This window comes from Pinus tabuliformis, chromosome 3_2, assembly GCF_031772625.1.
Source record: "Pinus tabuliformis cultivar Carrire ecotype Pingquan chromosome 3_2, CPIR1, whole genome shotgun sequence".
In the NCBI taxonomy this organism is placed as follows: domain Eukaryota; kingdom Viridiplantae; phylum Streptophyta; class Pinopsida; order Pinales; family Pinaceae; genus Pinus; species Pinus tabuliformis.
The window spans coordinates 1,171,696,050-1,171,706,540 of NC_142302.1; the positions used below are offsets into that span (position 1 = coordinate 1,171,696,050).

The 10,491-nt window shown below is 36.5% G+C and overlaps 2 non-coding genes across 2 annotated transcripts; both read right to left on the bottom strand.

Annotated features, from left to right (window-relative positions):
* Positions 1–5,778: 5,778 nt before the first annotated feature.
* Positions 5,779–5,852, bottom strand: TRNAW-CCA (transfer RNA tryptophan (anticodon CCA)). The gene has a single exon. It is a non-coding gene; the product is annotated as a tRNA-Trp (tRNA).
* A 158-nt stretch (positions 5,853–6,010) lies between these two features.
* Positions 6,011–6,084, bottom strand: TRNAP-UGG (transfer RNA proline (anticodon UGG)). Its single transcript has one exon. It is a non-coding gene; the product is annotated as a tRNA-Pro (tRNA).
* Positions 6,085–10,491: the final 4,407 nt, after the last annotated feature.

Genomic DNA, 10,491 nt, shown 5'->3' on the forward strand with positions numbered 1-10,491 from the left:
GGAAATATTCGTAAAGGATCTAGTGATCAGATTCAAAAGATCTTGGAATAATAAACTTATGTTACTTCAAGTTATTCTTTAACGAAGAAGAAGATGAAAAAAATGAATAGATAATTGTCAAATATAAATGATTTGGAAGATTCCCTTATGCTCCTCTCACCCATTTTGAACAAACCTTTTACGTTTTTCCCGAGTATATTTTTTTGATCGGATCAAACAATTACGCAATAGATCAATCTATGGATCCCATACCTCATTCTATCACTCGTACTTTGTCTAGATTTCGGACAGAATTGACAAGTGAATCAGGTTCGTTAGCGATTCACGAATTGGAAGTGTCTGAATATAAAGCATCAGCTTCCCTACGATATCTCGCATGTTTAGTAGTACTGCCTTGGGTAATTTCCTATTTCATTACGGAAAGGTTTGGAGCCTTGGGTTACAAATTGGTGGAATACGGTTAAATCTCAGAATTTTTTTATTATCTCCAGGAACAAAATGCTCTGGGAAGATTTGAGAAAATAGAAGAACTATTCTTGTTAGAAAGAATGGTGGAAGATTCTTTGGGAACACATTCACAATCTATTCGTATAAGATTCACAAAGAAACGATCCAATTGGTCGAAATGTACAATGAAGATTGTATCCAATAATATCACATTTATTAACAAATCTAATAGGTTTTGCTTTTATAAGTGCTTATATCATTCTGGGTAAGAATAAAAACTCGCTATTATCAATTCTTGGATCCAAGAATACTTCTATAGTCTGAGCGATACAATGAAAGCTTTTCTAATTCTTTTAGCAACCGATCTATGTATTGGGTTTCATTCACCCCATGGTTGGGAACTGATGATCGATTCGATCTCCGAAAGTTATGGATTTGCCCATAATGAACGAATCATATCTGGTCTTGTTTCAACTTTTCTAGTCATCTTAGATACGATTCTTAAATATTGGATCTTCCGTCGTTTCAATCGTATATCTCCTTCACTTGTAGTAATTTATCATTCGATGAATGAATAAGAATAGGTAGGTTTTTTCTCCGACCGAAACAATTGAAACAGAATAATAAAGTGTTTTCTGTGTTCAGGAATTAGCTATTCCTCCCCCTTCATTCTTCTCCTGGTGCGAGACTTCCGATTTCTTATTTTTAGGTTTTGGTTGAATCAATATAGTAGCAGCAGAATTTTTGACAGGTAACTATGATAGCTACCTACTCTCACCCCAAAAATGATTTGGAACCAATAATTGAACCATGCAAAATAGAAATACTTATGAATGGGCGAAAAAGATGACTCGGTTAATTTCCGTCCTGGTCATGATACATATCATAACTCGGACATCCATTTCGAATGGATATCCCATTTTTGCACAGCAGGGTTATGAAAATCCCCGAGAAGCCACTGGACGTATTGTATGTGCCAATTGTCACTTGGCAAAAAAAACCTATGGATATTGAGGTTCCACAATCCGTGCTTCCAATACCGTATTTGAAGCAGTTGTTAAGATCCCCTATGATATGCAGATGAAACAAGTTCTTGCTAATGGCAAGAAAGGGGCTTTAAATGTAGGAGCTGTTTCTAATTTTACCCGAGGGCTTTGAATTTAGCCCCTCCGGATCGTATTTCCCCTAAGATTAGACAAAAGACGGGTAATCTTTATTTTCAGAACTATCGTCCACCCAATAAAAAAAACATTATTGTAATAGGTCCTGTTCCCGGTCAAAAATATAGTGAACTTGTGTTCCCCATCCTTTCACCAGATCCTTTCTACTGATAAAGAAGCTCACTTCCTGAAATATCCCATATATGTGGGTGGTAATAGAGGAAGAGGACAAATTTATCCCGACGGGAGTAAGAGCAACAATACGGTCTATAGTGCTTCAGCAACAGGAAGAGTGAGCAAACTTTTACGTAAAGAAAAGGGTGGATATGAGATAACTATCGATAATACATCAGACGGTGGGCAAGTGGTTGACATTGTACCTCCAGGACCGAGCTTCTTATTTCAGAAGGTGAATTGATCAAGGTCGATCAGCCATTAACGAATAACCCTAATTTGGGTGGATTTGGTCAAGGAGATGCAGAGATAGTACTTCAAGATCCATTACGTGTTAAAGGTCTTTTATTATTCTTAGCATCTGTCATTCTGGCACAGATATTTTTGGTCCTTAAGAAGAAACAATTTGAGAAAGTTCAATTGGCCGAGATGAATCTTTAGGTCCATAGATTTTTGAACATGAAGTTTACTTATTGATTCAAAAATTAATACCCCTTCGGAGCCTTTTATCCTTCTTCTCCCTTATATATTCTTGATAAAATGTTCATTTAGATCTAAAAATGTTCATTTAGATCTAAATTGGAATAAAATTGAAATAGGGAGTGACTCCATAAGCACTGGAACAGATCAACTTGTTGAATGATCCCCGATATGCTATATCGTGTACTATATACATGCCATTCCCTCCTTTCCTTGTCCAAACGATCCGGAAAATAGAGATAGATCGTAGGGAGGAGAGATGAGGAGAATAACTAAGCAATCTTGGAGAAGATTCCTATTTTCTCTGATCCCATTCTCCTATTTCATTATTCGAAGAACTAATTGGGTTTCCGATCTTGTCCTATTCGTCAATTCCTTCGTAATTTGAAGATTATTTTGTACGATATACTGAAAATTCCTAAAGAAGGAAGAGCAGACAAGTAAGGGGCAATATCACTCATAAAAAAAAACCTATAAAACTTTTGATAGGGTTTGTTCCTAATGAGAGAAAATGAATAAAAGGTGTTTTTCCTCCTCTTTTATTTTGTACGCCAAAAAAATAGAAGAAAATATTCTATATGCACATTTAGATTCTCATAGTTCAGGTTTTTACAAAAACTTCGCATAATCTTCCATCAGATAAATGAGCAAATATTTAGTACTTAATTATCCGTTTTTTCTTGTTCCTTCGACAGATATTTAAATTTGATCGATCCAAATTTTTTCCGATCATATAGCGGAAGAATAGATTGGCTCATCACTTGACTGAAAGGCATTGAATGAAGTAAATGATAGAGTCATTTTATTTGTACGAATCTTCTCTTATAATTCAGATTAATATAGAAAGAATCTCAAAAAGAGATTTCGATAAGGCCTTACCCTTCAAAGAAGGGTAAGGCCTTATCGATTTTTCACTTTCGCATGTATACTATTTCCCACAGACAGTAAGTGCATTTCCCCTACTATAGGGATGACCCTAATCCGGAATATGAACCATAGAAAAAGCACCGAGTAGACCAATCACGATAATACTAGTTACAGTACCTATCAACCAAAGAGGGATCCTTCCAGTGGTATCGGCCATTTCTCTTACTCCCTTTCACATTTTCTTAAGTGGTCATACTCGAGACATAAACAATCATAGCATAGATAATTATGCGTATTGGATCTCTTCGAATGGAGTGAGAATATTATCATTGTTCCTAATTGAAAAAATAATTGGAGAATGGAACAGCAAGTACAAAAATTAGTAGCAACCCCCAGTAGAGACTGGTACGATTCAATTCAACATTTTGGTCGTTCGGGTTCGGTCGTGTCATATCTACATACTTCCTCTTCCTTTAGTATAGAGTTTATCGTTGGATGAACTGCATTGCCGATATTGATCCCAAGAAAAAACTGTAGGGATAGCTAGCCCGTGAACGGCCAACCATCTAACTGTAAAAATTGGATAAGTTCTATCTATAGTCATTTAGTGCCTCCTAAAAAGATCTAGTAAATTCATTGAGTTGCTCTAATGGATCGAAACGGCCAGTTACTAATGGAACCCTTGTCGACTTTCTGTGAAATACTCATTTGGCCAGGGGCTCCCGAACACATCATAAGCCAAACCCGTGTTACAAATAACCAACCTGCAATGAATAGAGAAGGTATGGTAATGCTATGGATAACCCAGTATCTAATACTAGTAATAATGTCAGCAAAGGAGCGTTCTCCCGTATTCCCAGACATGCTCAGCTCCATATATTATTGTAAAGTCAGTCAAGGGGAATTGATCCCATGAAAGATAGAGATCAGGAAATAGAAAACTACTGATATCTTCTCCAATCCTTGTTCGATTGTCAATGTTATACCAAGGGTATCTTTAAAGTCTACTGGACCAGTATAGCTAGCTTTCTTCTGACACAGCAATACAATTTTGATGAGTATCGAGAAGGAACGGGATAGAATGATTCTGTTCCTGCCAGCAGTTATTCTATCTCTGTTTGGTCGACTAAATCCCAACAGAAAGAAGAGAATATTGCATGTTCCGAGGTCCGTCCGGGCGTAAGGAACCCCAACTCCCTCAATCGATGTTGTAACAATAGCATAGTGGAAATTTTTTATTGGAATTAGCTTCTGCATACGGGTGACTTTAGAACCGAAAAAGAGGATGAGTGCCGCTTGCAAAGGATATCAATCACTATCAATAAAACTCATCCAGAATATTATTCTTTTATATTATTCCTTTTTCATTCCGACATGACATTATGCCCGTGTAGATTAACCCAGTAATTCAAATTGCACGGGGATCATTGGTGCTACGCAGATGTATGTTGCTTTTCCAATAGTATCCGGCACAGATGGAGTTATGCCACAGACTTATTATATAGTACCTTGTATTAACGAGTAGGTGTTACTTATTAGATAAAACCAAGTGGATAGTGCAATAGAACCTAGTCAATTTTAGGTATGTGAAATTACAAGTTACTCTTTTCAATAGGTGGAATTTCTGTAATATCGGGCTCTACTCGCTATAATAATTAATATTGAAAAAACCTAATCCGTCTAGAGGGTCGAATGATTGGATCAATAAGATCGAGAAATGAAAGGACAAACTGGATATTCATATTCTTTCTTACACCTAAACGTGAAATTCACAAAACTTTGGCTATGTCTGTGGAGAGTTTTCTTCCGGTCCAGTCTCTGGACCGATAGCTGCTGGTAAAAAGATAATGCCAGGTGATCCAATCGTACTGATTGAGAATTCATTCACCCTGTAAGAAGATTACATTCGACAATTTGTGAAGGGGTTTGCCGGTGCTATTCATTAGTTGCTCGATGAATGATTTCTAGGATAATGAAGAGATTTCTACTATAGATCTCCTCTCATCCATGTTCATTCATACATATCCTATAGTAGATATAGGAGAATTGGTACGAATTGGGACAATTGATCTTTTGTATTCTGATCTCAAGGTTACGAAAAGAAAAATTTAGGTAATTGTCTCATGAAGATATGTATAAACCATATTTCATTCAGTCTTCCACGCCTACTATAACTATAATTAGTTATTTCGGTTTCTTATTGGCTTCTATCATTTTCACCCTAGTCCTATTCATTAGTTCGAGCAAGATACAACTTATTCAAAATGAAGGAAGGGGAAACCCTCTCAGTTCACTATTTCAATTTCAATAATTTTGTTTATTCCCTCTATATAAATTTCTGATCATTGAGATTCATAGCAAATTAAGGGTACTATCCAGTATAGCTATTATCCCTACTTATTCCGTTGAATAGAAATGATTGAGGCTTTGCCATCCGGAATTGTGTTAGGTCTAATTCCTATAACTTTGGCCGGATTATTCGTAACTGCATATTCACAATACCGACGTGTGATCAATTGGATATTTGATCCTGGAATATCCTCCAATTTCATTGGCCTCCTACTTTTCCTAGGAGGTCAGATTCCATTGCTCGTTCCAGTTGGAATGAATTATCGATAATTTTGAGGGTTGGATTTGATAGGAACAGAATCACGCTCTGTAGGATTTGAACCTACGGCATCAGGTTTTGGAGACCTACGTTCTACCGAACTGAACTAAGAGCGCTTTCTTTAATATTCGGAGATGAAGGAAAAATACCTTTTGTTGATACTCTTAGAGCAAAACACTTTCGCATCTGATACAATTCAATTATTTGATGTTCCCGTCGAATCGATATCAAATGATCTTTCATTCCTTTCTTTCCATAGAAAAGAAGGGAAAGGTAGGGATGACAGGATTTGAACCTGCGACATTTTGTACCCAAAACAAACACGCTACCAAGCTGCGCTACATCCCTTCTAATCATTAGACAATGTTATTTTAATTTTATTTTATAGAATTAGAAATATGTTTCCCACATTTTTCCACCTTCATTTCTCTTCGGTCTCGTGAGTGAAAAGACTTTATACATGTAAGGTCTATTATCTAGAATATCACTATTAATTATGGTGATGAAACATCTTTTTCCTTTTCTATAAATAGGACCACAGCCCGGATCACATTATATATATATTCATCAGTTCCGAGTTTTCTCTAGGATTCATAACTATTGATACGGTTGAATCACTTACACATTATGATCAATAAGGAGAATTTACAATGCAAGATCTAAAGACCTATCTTTCCACAGCGCCTGTGTTAGCTATTTTATGCGTCAGTTTTTTAGCCGCCCTATTGATAGAAATCAATCGTTTTTTTCCAGATGCTCTTTTTCTTTCTCCTTTTTTAATTTTTTTCTTAAAGCCAAGGGAAAAAAGATTGTGCTAGATTGACTTCTCCTACCTCTTGGAGAAATTAGTGCATTCAGCCCCAAAAAGGATCTAAGTTTAGGACTGGAAGGGGGTAGAATTCAAGTAGAAATATCGATCTAAAGATTCTTTCCACATTCAATTTTGTAAGTAAAACTGAAAACTCACTCCTGATCAATCATTTTTTTACTTTCAAATGTTTCACCGTAGGATCTCCGGCTATCAACTTCTATCCCTTTTTCCCTTTTTATTTTTGAGGTCGAAAAGCAAAACCAATATTCAGAGTAAGTTTATGGCCAAGAGCGGAGATATAAGAGTAACAATTACTTTGGAGTGCACTAGTTGTACCCAAGATAGTGTTTATAAAAGATTCCCGGGGATTTCTAGATATACGACTCGGAAAAATCGACGCAATACACCTATTCGATTGGAATCAAATAAATTTTGTCCCTATTGTTACAAGCATACCATTCATGGAGAGATAAAAAAAAGAGATTAAACGTACTACCCATGGATAGGAATAAATCACAGATATAAAAAGAAATGGTATTTCAACAAGATCTTTAATGGAACAATATTTAAAAAAGATTTTGAATAAATAGTATTCAAAAGGTTCATGAAACAAACTATGGATAAACCCAAGCAATCTTTTCGTAGACATTTGAAACCAATTCGCAGACGTTTGAAACCAATTCGTAGATATTTGAAACCAATTCGTAGACATTTGTCACCTATTAGGTCGGGAGATCGGATCGATTATAAAAATATGAGCCTAATTAGTCGATTTATTAGTGAGCAAGGAAAAATATTATCCGGCCGAGTGAATAGATTAACTTCAAAACAACAACGTCTAATGACTAACGCTATTAAACGAGCTCGTATTCTATCTTTGTTACCTTTTCTTTATAATGAAAACTAATTTGATCCATGGGAAATAAGCCTACTCCTTAATCAAATCGGAGCTGGAATATATGTTCGATAAAGATGCAGATCTTGAGTCTATTGTTGAAAAAGTCAACAGGATTTCATTTTTGGAAAAGAATTGGATTGAATTCTTTTCGTTCATTTCCAATCCAATATGAAAAAACTTTTCAATATTTCGACCTTCCCGGAGGGAATTCTCCGGGAGAATCTGTTCTATCCATTCCATCTTTACCTATTTATTTCATCTATACCTAACCTATTTCATCATACGATAAGTTGTTAAAGATGGTGGAAAAGCAATTACTATCTAATACAGCTATTTGTGCAAGTGTTTTACGATTTGGAAGCAACTGCCTCTTGTACAAATATTGGATGAATCTATTATAAGAAACCCCATTGGCACGAGCTGCTGCATTGATCCGAGTAATCCACAAACGACGAAGATCTCTCTTGCGTTTACCTCTATCTCGGTGGGCGGAAACTAAGGCTCTAGCTTTCCGTTGGTTAGCAGTTCGAAAAAGTTTCGAATGGGCCCCTCGAGAGCCTGATACAAATGCAAGAATTTTTTTCCGACGTTTTCGAGCTATATATCCACGTTTCACTCTGGTCATTGAAGTTTACTCTCATGAATCGCTAATATTTTTCTCGGTTAGTCATTTGTTTTGTTTGGTCCATTGAGAATAACACTGATTCTTCTTATTTAGAAAATAAAAGTTCCAATGGCTTTTGCTACTGCAACCTTCCCAACCATAATTCCCTTTGGATAGGCATCTTCCTGGTAGGCAAGGACTGGGACCTTGTACTGAGAATGAGAAAAAATCATGGGTTTCATCGTTTCTATGGTTCTTTCTCCAACGGTAAGGTCCTCTCTATACGCCGGAGCCTTTTATTCATTTCCGAAATATGAGATGAGTATGTTATCGGTAACTTGTACGGTTTACCATCTCCAGCTCTACTCTTGAATCATTAAGTAATAAATACTCTCATTACAAGATCTATTAATACAGTAACGACATGTAATTCTGGGGTTGGCCAGGTAGCTGACCCTGTTGTTCCGTTCTCGCGGCAATATGAGCATAAACTTTATGCTTCTTCAATTTGCATGATTTCCCCGCTCAATGGATTGATGACCATTCGCTACCAATGAGGAATTGCTTTTCATCCCACATCAAGGTGATTGGATTTGCACCAATGGAAACCATAAATTTCATCCCCGGTAAGGTTAGATGATGGATCTTTACTTGATTACAGCGGGAAAATTCTTCTGTTATTCCGTTGTAAGAATTTCCCAGTCTGTTTAAGTTTCTGATCCAAACGAGTCGCACATACACCCTAGCACATACTCCTCTACGCTGAGGACATCCTCGAAGAGCAGGAGATTTTTTTCTATTCTCTATTGGCTGTCTTGCATTTCTAATAAGTTGTTGAATAGTGGGCATTCTAGCTGTATTGTATGCGGAATCAACTGGTTCGGATTGATCCTAACCATACCATATCAGGTGATTATGAAATGAATCACTTCCCCCCCCCCCTTTTTTTTTTTTGAAAAGGAACAAAGAGATCACAGTTTACAGTTCATTATAAAAATAAATTAAAAAAGAGGATCTTCCGCTATGAGATCAACCTTCCGCTACGACATCAACAATGCCATAAGCTTGGGCTTCTGTTGCTGACATAAAAACATCTCTGTTCAGGTCCCGTTGAATTACCTCTCCGGGTTGGTCCGTTCTTTCTATATAACATCTGGTTATGTAATCGCGAAGCATCGTTACGTGTTTCGATTCGTTATGAAAATCTGCAGCCGATCCGTCATAATAGGAACTAGCAGGTTGGTGGATCATAACCCTAGCGTGAGGTAATGCTATACGTTTAGGCATTTCTCCCCCGATTAGGATGAAAGATCCCATTGAAGCAGCTACCCCCATGCATATTGTATGTACATCTGGTACTATTGCTTGCATCATATCGAAAAGACCTACCCCTGGTATTACTGATCCACCGGGACAGTTGATAAATGAGAAAATATCTTTATTTGAATCTTCTGCACTCAAATATACCATGAGACCCATGAGTTGATTTGCAATCTCGTGATTGATATCCTGAGCCAAAAAAAGTAATCTCTCTCGATAAAGTCGGTTGTATAAGTCGACCCAAGTTGCATCTTCATCTCCAGGGGCTCGGAAAGGCACTTTTGGAACACCAACGGGCATTTGTTTTAATGGAAAGAAGTGAAGCACTATACTCTAATATGGGAACGTAAAGTATATGAAGTTGTGTAACATATGAACTCTGGATGGATGGTATAGGGGAGGTTTTGAACCTATCTGGAAATAGAGCTTTAGATGGATCAAAGATCCATGTAAAAGATCCTTCCATTATTCGAGTTGATAATGTAACGAATCACACTTTTACCGCTAAACTATACCCGCCACGATCCGATTGTAACATACGGATCGATCTTTTGTCCAACCAACCCATTTATATTTTTTTGAGTCTTTTCCGGATAACTTCGATCAGAGAACGATAAGCCCCATTCACTATTTAAATTATTTAAATAATTTAAATTATTTAAATTATTTAAATTATTAAAATTATCAAAATTATCAAAATTATTTAAATTATCAAAATTATCAAAATTATTTAAATTATCAAAATTATCAAGTATGAAACATTTTGTATAATTTGAGTCCATAAAGTCTTTTTTATCGGAACTGGGCCGATGGATCACAAATATAGATTCCGTAAATTGCTTTAGAGTTGTTTTAGTTGCAATATTTAATTTCTGAAGGGACTCCATTTTATCGATAGGCAAGTTTATTGAAAAAAACCTTGAGGAAACCAAGAATTCTTGTAATATTATTGACAACTTCCCGATCACTTTCATATTATAAAGAATAGATTGGTGGCCCCTATCGTCTAGTGGATCAGGACATCTCTCTTTCAAGGAGGCAACGGGGATTCAACTTCCCCTGGGGGTACCATGATCCATTCGTTAGGTATCCTAAATAATTTTAAATTACTGTCTTGTTCCT